The 10887-nt window shown below is 42.9% G+C and overlaps 1 protein-coding gene across 5 annotated transcripts in view; it reads left to right on the top strand.

Moving 5' to 3' along the window:
- Positions 1 to 4882: 4882 nt before the first annotated feature.
- TBL1XR1 (TBL1X receptor 1) overlaps positions 4883 to 10887 on the top strand; it is a 167544-nt gene continuing 161539 nt past the window's right edge. For 2 of the 5 annotated variants that reach the window (XM_045539702.1, XM_045539699.1), the window contains exon 1: positions 5733 to 5902. The gene's annotated coding sequence lies outside the window, so the exon portion shown is untranslated. Of the gene's footprint in view, positions 4918 to 5696; positions 5903 to 6536; positions 6689 to 10887 lie in introns of those variants that run through there. The other 3 variants (XM_045539706.1, XM_045539701.1, XM_045539700.1) reach the window with 3 other exon arrangements.

The raw sequence follows: 10887 nt of genomic DNA, 5'->3' as shown, positions 1-10887 counted from the left end.
CCTCAAGCAGTTTCTCATATGTCAAAACACTAACCCCCAATGCTATGGTATCAGGAGGTAGGCCTTTGGGAAGTAATTAGGTCATGAGGGTGGAGCCCTCAAGATGGCATTAATGCTCTTATATGCAGAGACAAGAGAGCTCTTGCTTCCTCTCTCTTTACTCTCCACCATGTGAGGACACAGCAAGAAAATGATCATCTGCAATTCAGGAAGAGAGCCCTTATCAGAACTTGACCATGCAGGCACCTTGATCTTAGATTTCCGAGTTTCCAGAATTGTGGGAAACAAATTTTGTTGTTTAAGCTTTAAATAACGAAACCACCCAGTCTATGGTATTTTTGTTATAGCAGTCCAAAGTGACTAAGGCATTGCCTTTTCAAGTTGTTGAGAAAATTAGAGACAATAAGCATAAAGTACCTTGAAAAGTTCTTGGCAACATACTTCATAAATTGTAGCAATCTGTGGTTTCCATCAATGTCCTAATGGTTAGAGTGTCACCTTTTGTTGACCTATGATGAAACGTGTTGAGAGGCCAGGTGCAGTGGCTCATGCCTGTAATCCTAGCACTTTGGGAGGCCGAGGCAGGAGGATCGCTTGAGGCCAGGAGTTCAAGACCAACCTGAGAAACATAGAAATACCATGTCTATACAAAATCAAAATATAATTTTTTTAAAAAAGGGAAACATGTTTAAGCTTTTGACTACATCAAAATCAGAGGAACATTGGTAATAAAAGAAAACATCTGAGGCAGGAAATAACTGAGGTAACAGAGAACTCGACTCTTCTTTACCTATACTCACTCTCTAGGTGACTGTATATAGGCCCATGATTTCAAATATCATTACTGATGAGTCTCAAAATTATATATCCAGTTCTAATACCTTTCCTGAACACCAGATTTATATATCTGGCTGCGTACTCAACACCTTGATAGAGATATCCAACAGGCACATCAAACTCTAAAAACTCAATTTTCCCTCATAAAGTAGCTTCTCCTCCAGCCTTTCTTATCTCAGTGAATGGCAAATCCATCATTTTATGTGCTTGGTCTAAAATCTTGGATCCATTTTTGGCTCTTCTTTTTCTCTAACATGCCACACAATATATTCTGATTTTCTCCTTTAAAATATTAGACAGAGTCTAACTTCTTCTAACCAGCTCCTGCTACTGTCACCATTGCCACCACCTTGTCATTGAGATTTCTGCAATAACCCCCCAACCAATCATGCCCCCCTCCCACTGATGATTGCAGTTGGTCCTCCACATAGTATCAGAGTAGTCCTTTTAAAACAGAAGGTAATTTAAGTCACTTCTCTGCTCAAAACCTTCCCAAAGCTTTCATGTCATGTGAAACAAAAGGCCCTTCACATGTGGTCTCTGGCCCTCTCCCACCACTCCTTTGCTTACTTCATGCCAATCAACTGACAACATTTTTACTCCTAGGATATAGCGCACTTGATTTTACCTCTGTTCCTTTGTGCTTATTCCCTCTACCCGGAACATTCCTTTTTCTGATATTTGCACACACTCTCCCACTTCATTTAGTTTTCTGCTCACAAGTCACTTTAACTGAGGAACCTTTTCTAAACTCACTATGTAAAATAATATATATGCCCAACTTCCTCCCCACTTTATTTAAGCTTGGTTGTCATTTATGTGACTTAACTAGCAGCTAGGAGTGGTTATATGACTAAGAACTGGCCAATGGAGTATGAGTGGAGGTGATAAATTCAACTGCCAGGATGTGTCCTGAAAGAAAGGGCATACCCGCCTATTTCTCCTCCTTTCTTTCCCAATGGCTGGAATTTGAATGTGATGGCAGGAGCCGGAAAAGCCATCTTATCCACCTGATGGAAGATGTGAGTCAAGATAGAGCAATCTGGGTCTTTGACACCTTACTCTGGAATGCTTACATTTGAATGCTAGCCACTTAAGAGTATAAACGTTTAAGCCATTTTTATATTGCCTTTCTTACAGCAATCAAACTGTAGCCTAATGCAGACATAATTTTGTGAAAGTCTGTCTGTGTTCCCAACCCTCACTAGGTGTGGAACTGGAATGTAAATTCCACGAACAGCAGGGGCTGTGTTTGATTCACTATAAACAGCTTCCTGAACAGGGCCTAAAACACTAAGCATTCAATAAATGTTAGTTGAATGAATGAATAGCAGAACCATCAACATAATATTAATATGAGGCCTTGAGTGCTGGTCAGTATAAGTAAGTGACTGATACAGCAATATGCTACATGTGTGGTTGGTTTTCTGTTCTGACTGAGTCACAAACACAGGAGAGAGCCTGCTATTTTCATTATCTGAGAGGCATAAATACTTGTAAGATAGCTGTGTATTTCTTTTATAATTTAAATGAAGACTCCCAAGTAAAGTTCATTACCATAATGAAATTGGGTCACAGAAGCATGGAAAACTGTGACAGGGTTCACACTGATGAGGAAAGGTCACAAGTGGCATGCTAAGCACAGGAGAAAAGGACGCTTGTGCTGAGATCTTGAGATGTGTGGCTGCATCATCTCGGAAGAACTACAGACAAAGAACTGCACAAGTTAAGTCAAAATGAAACAGAAACATATCACAGGGTAACAGCAAGATGCCTGGGAGTAAATGCTACAGACATAAAGCCACTGAGTTCCAGGGTGAGTAAAGAATATAAAATGAGTTACAGTACCAGGATAATATTTTTGGTATCAAATATCTTTTTCATGCAAGTAAGTTTGTTTTGAATACTTTAATTATGTAGATCAGCTAGTGTAAACAATTTAAAACTTCATGGTGATTTTTAAATGTATATGTAGTAATAAGACCCTTTAGGCCTGGGATTAAACCAGTTTAACTTCAAAATGTTCTATGTTTTGAGTGGTGAAAGTTGCAAAGGTGTAGCCTATCTTGCCATACCACACCTCCTGGGTGTAATATTACTAAAATAAAACAAGTCAGGATTTGTTTAGTCATTTTACATTATATATGTAACTCCTGATAACAGCTACTGGTATGAGGTTTCTCTGTTCAGTAATTTGCTAAAAAGTTCAAGACAACTTTCCTTATAATGTGTCCCTTTGCTTTATAAATTTTTAGTAACAGTAATTTCTCCTTTCTCAAAACATTAATATTTATATTCAAGGCACAATGACAGTTTTTTAGGACAAAGTACTGAAAATTGGTAACAACAGTTCCTTCTTTGTCCGTATCTTACCCAGCAGCCTAATCATTGTTTGATCCTGTATGCTGGATATGTTGGGATGGCAAGAGGGTGAGATGACAGTACATGCCACCTTCTTATGGCGGCTTGTTTTCCTGAGTATTTAATGTTGAAGCCACACTGTTGTTTCAGGTAGGTTCCAGAATACAGAAATCAAAGTGATCAAAATATGGTCTTATTTAAAACTCCTTTTGTTGGGGGACTTAAGGCTTTTCCAGTTTTAGGTGCTTTTTTTTTTGGTCTAAAAATGCTTCAATAATGGCAGGAAGAATACACTTTACACTTTAGTGGAACTAGTTTATGGTACAGGTCCCCAGCTGGTGATTTTTATCATGATATTCAAATGAAGTAATTTATGCACAGTAATAGCTTGTAAACTACAAGGATCTAACCAAATGCATGGATTATTATTACCATTGTGATGAGGTTCAACTAACACTGAACAACTTCAGGAGGCAGCTTGGTATAGGGGATAAGACCTTCAGGCTGGAAACGCTGACCCGATGAACCTGAAGGAGGATGGGTCTTCCCTTATAGAATGAGCAATAGGGGTGATTTAGGGGAAGGATAAGTCTGGGGCCCCAAGTTTGGAATCCCTTTAAGAATCAGTGTGGTTGAGAAGTCCTTAGTCGCTTGATTGGTTTGATTTTAAAGTAGCTGCTGTCTGAAAAGGACTCATTTGGGTAGCACAATATGAAAATTCAAAAACAATCTAGGCCATTAGATTTGTTTCATTGGGTGGCTCAGATAATGCCCCCAATTGTCCTGAGATAGTTTAATTATTCAAGAGAGGCTTATGTTTAGTGACATGTATATCATTAATCAACTCTTAAAAAAATACTACTCTCATCACTTCTGAAATAAAATCTTTGCAAAGTTGATAGTTTTAGAATCCAACTGAAATGCAAAACTTGTTGTCTTTGTGCTGTTTCCCCATACACTCTACAGTTTTGGAAACCTGCAGTTATCTAAATTCCCATCGGGTGACATTGTTTAATCTAACATTCCCACTTTCGTATACGAAAATAGTCTAAGGACACAAAACCGATATGCTTTGAACTCGCTTTCTGGTGGTTAGAAGGGAGTTTCCAATCCCACTCCCTTTCCTGATGACTTGGGGGAGCAGCCTGAGGCCTTTCCTGAAGAACTTAGTGGGGCAGGAAAGGATGGCTGCTTTTTGTCTTAAGATTATGCAAAAGTCTCAGAAGCATCGCCACCCCTGCCTTCTGAAAGCCTTAGAAAGATCAACACCACATTTGCTTTAAAAACTGAGACATCTCCCTTTAATAAAAAAAAAAACCAAACCGCTGCACTCCTTCCCTCAATCATATTGTCACAGTATCACTCATCTAAGTTCTACTTTATAAATTGCCTTGATGTGCTACACACATGCAAAAAGTACACAAAGTGGATAAACTTCTACTGTCGATGCTGCCGTGGAGGTATATATTTAGTAAACATTTAGTTACATTATTTTATTTTTGTGAAATAAGAACTGATCGACCAAACCTTTCAAACAGACCCACCAGATGATAAATACCACCATATGTTTGATTCACAGTACATTTGGGCATAAACATTTCAATTACAGCTTTGTGTTTAGTATCAAAAACCTTTTCTTGTGTGCGTGTTTTCTCTACAGATCCCGTGCTTCGGATTGCATTTGGAACATCGTTTCTCACAGATAAAGCACCTTTCCAGGTACGCTTCCGAGAAACAGATGTATTTACGCACACAAAGGTGTGTACGGAGCCCTTCGCAAACAAACGCCCATATGATGCGGGCGCCGCACTCCCCACACATCCCACCGCGTGTGCGCCCGGCCGCGCCCGGACACCCGGAGTCCGCGGCCTCCCCCGGGGAGTTAACCGGCGTTTCCACGCCGGCCGCGGCGCGAGCCTCCCCGCCCCCCCCGGGCCGCGGGGCCCACACCCGCGCCGCCCCGCACCCGGCAGCGCGCGGTGGTGGGGGCGGGGTGGCGCGGCCTGTGTTCGGGAGGCGCCTCCGAGCGCCCGCGGGGCTCGCTTTATTTTCAAAAGAATGCGCCGCACGCGCCCAGCCCCCAGCGCCGCCGCCGCGGGCCGAGCGGGAGAGGAGCGCGGCCGGCGGAGGCCCCCCCCGCCGCGCCGCCGCCGCCGCCTCGCGTCCGCGGCGCCCCTCCCCCGCCGGCCCCTCCCCCGCGCCGCCTGCCCGCCCGCCCGGCGCAGGCCGCTCGGGTTTGTTTTGCTGCGCGGCCGCCGCCGCGGGCCTCGCGAGCTCATTTGTGCCTGGCTGGTCCCCATTCCGCTCTCCCCAGTGTTGAGTGTCTGAGCCGTTGGCTGCTCCGAACCGTTTGGCTCTTTCCCTTAGTAACAGCTTTTACCTTCTGCCTCAATTCCTCTCCCCGCTCGCGCCCTTCCCCCGCGCGCCGCCTCCCCCCGCCGCCGGCCGCGTGCGCCCCCGCCCCTCCCCCGCGGCGGGAGCACCTCCGCTCGCCACCTGGGGACCCGCGCCGCGCTCCCCGCCCCCGCCCGCCCGGCGCCCATCCCCCGCGCCCTCGGCTCGCTGGGGTTATAATTGCCTCTCACCCCCCGGAGGGGTTATTTTGGGGGTGGTTGGAGGCGGTGGCGGCGGCGGCGAGGAGGGGAATTTCCTTGTGCCTCCATTCCCGGGAGGGGGGAGCGGCGTTGGAGGCCACCGTTTCCAGGTAAGCGCTGGGGGCCGGACCCCGGAGTGGGGGCGGCCGCGGGCCCAGGCGGGGGGCGCGGGCCGGAGGCTGCCGGGGGGCACCGGGCCGCGGGGGGATGGGCGCAAGTGGAACATGCATTTTTTAACTTGGCCTTTTGGGGAGCTGGGATTTGGGTGGGGGAGGGGAAGGGAGCGAGGGCACTTGGGGTGCCCCATCCCCCCTTTTTTCCTTTCTCAGGCTTCTTTGAAATGCTCACGTGCCTGCCCACCCCTTACCCTTTCCTGGTCTCGGGGGATCCTCACCCTAATTATGTTGTCCCCGAAAAGGTGCACCTTGGCCTTCTCCCCCTCTTCCACCCTTCGTGCATTTACACCCCTTTTTTGTGCGTGTGTGTCTGTGTGTGTGGAGGGGAGGCTTTCAGGAAAGAATTTGCAGCAAATTGAATCAAGGAGCCATCATAAGGCCGACTCCTTTATAGCCTATTTTTAGCAGAGGAGAAGGAGCTTTTCGGTGCATGCTATTTTGTGGCACGTCAGGCAGCAATGGACATCTCCCCTCCCCCGGCGCGTCCCCTGCCCGGCGCGGCGACCCCGGCCGGCCTGCCGGGGGCTGCGGGCGGCTGTTGGGGCAGCGCGTCCGGGGCGGGGGCGCCGGCGGGGGGAGGGGCGCGCGGCCGCCGGGCCTCGCTCCGGGACGTGTTTGTTTGTAACTTGGTGCTTTCTGTCGTCTTAAGGAGGTCTTCGGTAGAGCCTCTTTGAAGTTGGGTTGAGAGTGTAGAATTGGCAAAGTTATAGCCAGCTTCTGGTAAGTTTTGGGTGGCGGAGAGTCACATTATTTTCTGACAGTGTAAAGGCCACGTTGTGAGAGTGGTTTCTCGGTAACTTCCTCTTTGCAACCGATTTAATTTTTTTGAAGAGAAACAGTCTTATATTTAAGTGAAATATTAATCTTAAATGGCAGCTCAAGGAAGCCATGCATGTGTTAACGTGTTCAGTATTTTTGGAAGTTCCTAATTTGCTGAAACAGGCGTCACTTTGCAGTGGCAACCGGGATTAAATTTAGGTTGTGGAAATGGTGTATTTCATGTATAATTTGGGTTGTGGTGGTTTTTGAAAAATGCTCTCTTTGTTAGGTTATCTAACATTGTGTCAAATAATTTGGTGATTACAAATGAAAAGTGTTGGAACCTAGTTAAAAATTAGGTTTTTTCGTGTCTGGAGTTTACTGAAAATCTTGGACTGTGCAGGCACCAGGGGTGAAGAGTTTTAGTACCTATGTGATTTACAGTTGACTTAGGGAAGTTTCCTATTGACTTTCTTGTTTTCCAAACAAGAACTTTATGCTGATCTAAACAAGCTTGTTAATAAAATATAGTGGGTGAAATGACGGTTTATTTTTAGTCTGGATTGTTAGACTGAATAGTTTCTCCTCTTCCCCTCCCCCCAATATAATTAAGTAATCATCTTCCTCCCCCTTTTTTCTTAAAGACTCATTCACTATTTTGGATAATATATAGTCTTCGTGGTGTTTTCATCCACTTATCTAAAACAACTTGTAATACATACTCTGATTATGTATCGAAGGTATAGGGAATGACTTTTTGGGTTTCCCAGTGTGATTCATTTTCGTTTTTGTTAAATAAGACCCATGCCACCTTTGTGTATTTTAGTAATTCTGACTTACTTGGACTGTGTGTTCTCACCATTTTAATAAGTTTATAGTCTAGGGAAGTAGGGCAGCTTTGTCACCATGAAAACATCTTGTATGTTGAATTGTATCACGGGAGTTGATGGCAGTCTTCCCAAATTATCATTGAGAGTTCTAGAAATAGTTTGCATTTACCTGTGGGGGAGGGGCTGCAGGAAGAAAATATGCCTGAGAGCCTCTAGGCATGTGATGTGTTTATACTTTTTCCCCTTAAATTGAGGTTTTCCTGCTTGTTTGGAATATGATGTTTTGTTTTCAGTTCTGCTGTCCTGCACAGTGTGATGTAATGTAATCACAACCATTAAATTCATAAGTACTGTTTTTTGCCATTTGAATAGTTAGAATCAGACCTTTAGGACAAAATACTAAACTGTATGGGGGATGAAAACAATATGTGAATGGAAAAAGTTTTTCTTACTGTTAAGGAATTTAATTAAGTGACATGTTAGTGGCTTAAAAATTGTTGCCAAGCTCACTCTTAGTTTATAAGACATTTTTTCTCTAACATATACCGGCGTTAGTTATTAATGTGGGAGACACCGGTGGTAAATGGAATGGCTTCTTGTGGAAGTTGTGTTTTTACATTTGTTGTTTCAAGGAAATATTAACCATTTTAATAACTTTTTGCATGTTTTCAGGAATCTTTTTCATACTTGTGTTCTCAACACCTAATTAAAGTTTTTGCATGATTACCATACCAGTCTACCAAGAGAACAAGAAATAACTATTTTCTGTGTACTGGGAGCCTTTCAAGCTACTATGCTGAAAGGACAGAAGCATATACAAACATAAAGGTTACTGATAAAAGGAGATGTAATAAGTGGACTTTCTGAACATCAACTTGTTGATTAAATCCATCAGTTCATATATAGCAATGCACTGTAAATACAACCTTGTCAGATGAATAGTTGACAAAAGAATATCTCTTGTACAACTTATAGTAGTTATTACTACAAACAGTTTCTGACTTGACACATTTTGGTGAAGTTGGTTGAAATAACTTGTTGGCTTTGATCAATTTTGGTGTTATTTACATAAAAAAGAATAGAAAAGAATGTGAATGGTAGGAAGTTGGGATGGCAGAAACATTGGCACTGTCTGGGACTTGTATTTTTCTTGCATATGTGAATTTGACTCATTTCACAAATAACATTTATAGTAAAAGTTGCTGAAATGCAAAAAAAGGAAAGCAGCTAACATGAGACATTGATACTTTGTATGCAAACATTCCGGAAGTAGAGAAGGGCTAGGACCTTAGGGCTGTGTAGTAAAGAATTGGTAAGAGTACTGTTCTGTTTGGTGTTATCTCTTGGTCTGCCACCAACAGAAACTTGAAGTTAAAAAAAAAAAAATAAGGCTCTGTGAGAGCTGATATTGGAGAGATTTGGCTACTTAACCCTTCGGGATTGAACACTAAGAGTACAGCTATTTGCCCTGTTAGCATAGAGCCAAAGAAAAGGACTCTGTGCTCTGGCTATGCTCTAGGAAGTGTGAGGTACTTTGTATGTCATTTATACTTCAGGCAAATACTATGAGGTAGATAGTGTTGGGCCCTTTTGTAGATGATGAAACAGAGGTGCAAAGAAGTTATTTTATTTGTCCAAGGCCACAAAATGATTGTGTGCTAGGATTCAAACCTAGATCTGTCTTAGATGACTGTATCTGTGTCACATTTTCCCAGCTGATTTGTCAGTCTTGGTCTGTACATATCCTTGCAGAAACTTACGTGTTTCTGATCAAGTTTATAATTGTGTAGTTGGGCATCTCTGCTAACTGGGTCAAGTGATTGCATGGATAGATGAAATTCATAAGACTCATATCATTGTACTTAACTCTCTAGCTCTATTTAATAAGATGTGATCTTGTCAACTGCTGTATTTCCTACCTTATGATTGTCAGCAGTGAAGTAGGCTCTCCAAATACTGCCAGCAGAAATAAGGAAATGTTCTGTGCCTACAGTTAAGAAGGAAAAGCAAATGAGTGATACTCCAGCTACCCTAAGAGTATACATTCCTAAAATCTTGTGGAAGAAAAATCATTTACGTTTTGTGTTGTAGTACAGTGGTTTGAGCAAGGGTTCAAACTCAGGCTCCATGTCTTCCTAGCTGTAATGAGGGGTTGTAACACTTGCTGTGTCTTAGTTGCTTTGTATTGCGGATAGACAGCTTCATAAGAGTTGAGATTTAGTGAGTTAATAAGCGTGAGATATATTAGAACAGTGGTGGACATACTGAGCGTCTCTAAGTGTAAGCTGCTGCTGATAGGTTTGGTTTTTAAAGTTTGTTTCTTTGTATTACATTTTATTTGCTTGTTATTTATTTTAGCGGGGGCGGGGGGGCATAATGTCATAGAAAGCATTTGGCTGTTCTGTTTCCTCAGTTCCAGGGCAACATTTGAAATAAACTTAATTTATTTACTTTCAAAGTTGTGATTTAAGGTTTTACATGCACTATGAAGGATTAGAGTTGTAACACTAAATGGGAACAGTATCAACTTAGGTGACTGGTTTGGTACAGTGATGAATCTTTTGCAAGCCTTTTTTGTTATTCTTTCACTTGGGCTTGGACTTTTTAAATCTACTTGCACCATTTGAAATACCTCCAACTCTTTTTAAATAAAAAAGAGAACTCTTTAGAGACTGGATCCAGCAGAACCTAGGATCTGCCTTTTAGGTTAGAGCGATTACTTTGGGTAGGTTTTTGCTCTTTCACCTGTTTTCTTTTCCATATTATCAGCTGCAGTCAAGATAGTTTTCTTTGGAAGTTCTGTTCCTCTGTGAGCCTTGTCTTATTTAACTTCCCATTTTTTACCACTCTTAATTCAGCAGTAATGGTCATTACTAATAGTCAAAGTTCTATGTGTTGGGACTATACAGGTACTTTGGTACTTGTGACAAGTGGCTGATATTCTGAATTTAACAGTGAGGAAATTGAGGCAAGAGTAAGAGAGACAAGAGCAGGGATTTAGGCCCAGTTTGTCTGACTCCTAGGCCAGTGTTCTTACCTAGTGTACTACTACCTTTGAAGTGAATGAATGAGTGGTTTTAGGTCTGGGTTTGCATTAAGTTTTCGTTGGTTGTCCTGAACAACCTTTCTCCTCCATCTTCTGTAGCTACTGACGGTATAAGTTGTTTAAAATACTGGTTTCATCATGTCAGTTTTCCTGCTGGAGAACCCATAATGGATTGTCTTTGCCAATTGGATTGAGTTCACATGTCCCGGTCTGGCTTTTAAGGCTCCATTCTACCTATTCAGCTTAATTTCCCACTCTTCCTCAACTGGGATTCTTGCCTGCCT

This window comes from Lemur catta, chromosome 1 (assembly GCF_020740605.2).
Source record: "Lemur catta isolate mLemCat1 chromosome 1, mLemCat1.pri, whole genome shotgun sequence".
In the NCBI taxonomy this organism is placed as follows: domain Eukaryota; kingdom Metazoa; phylum Chordata; class Mammalia; order Primates; family Lemuridae; genus Lemur; species Lemur catta.
The sequence above is the reverse complement of the archived record's forward strand: the minus strand, read 5'-3'. Positions and strand labels throughout refer to the sequence as shown.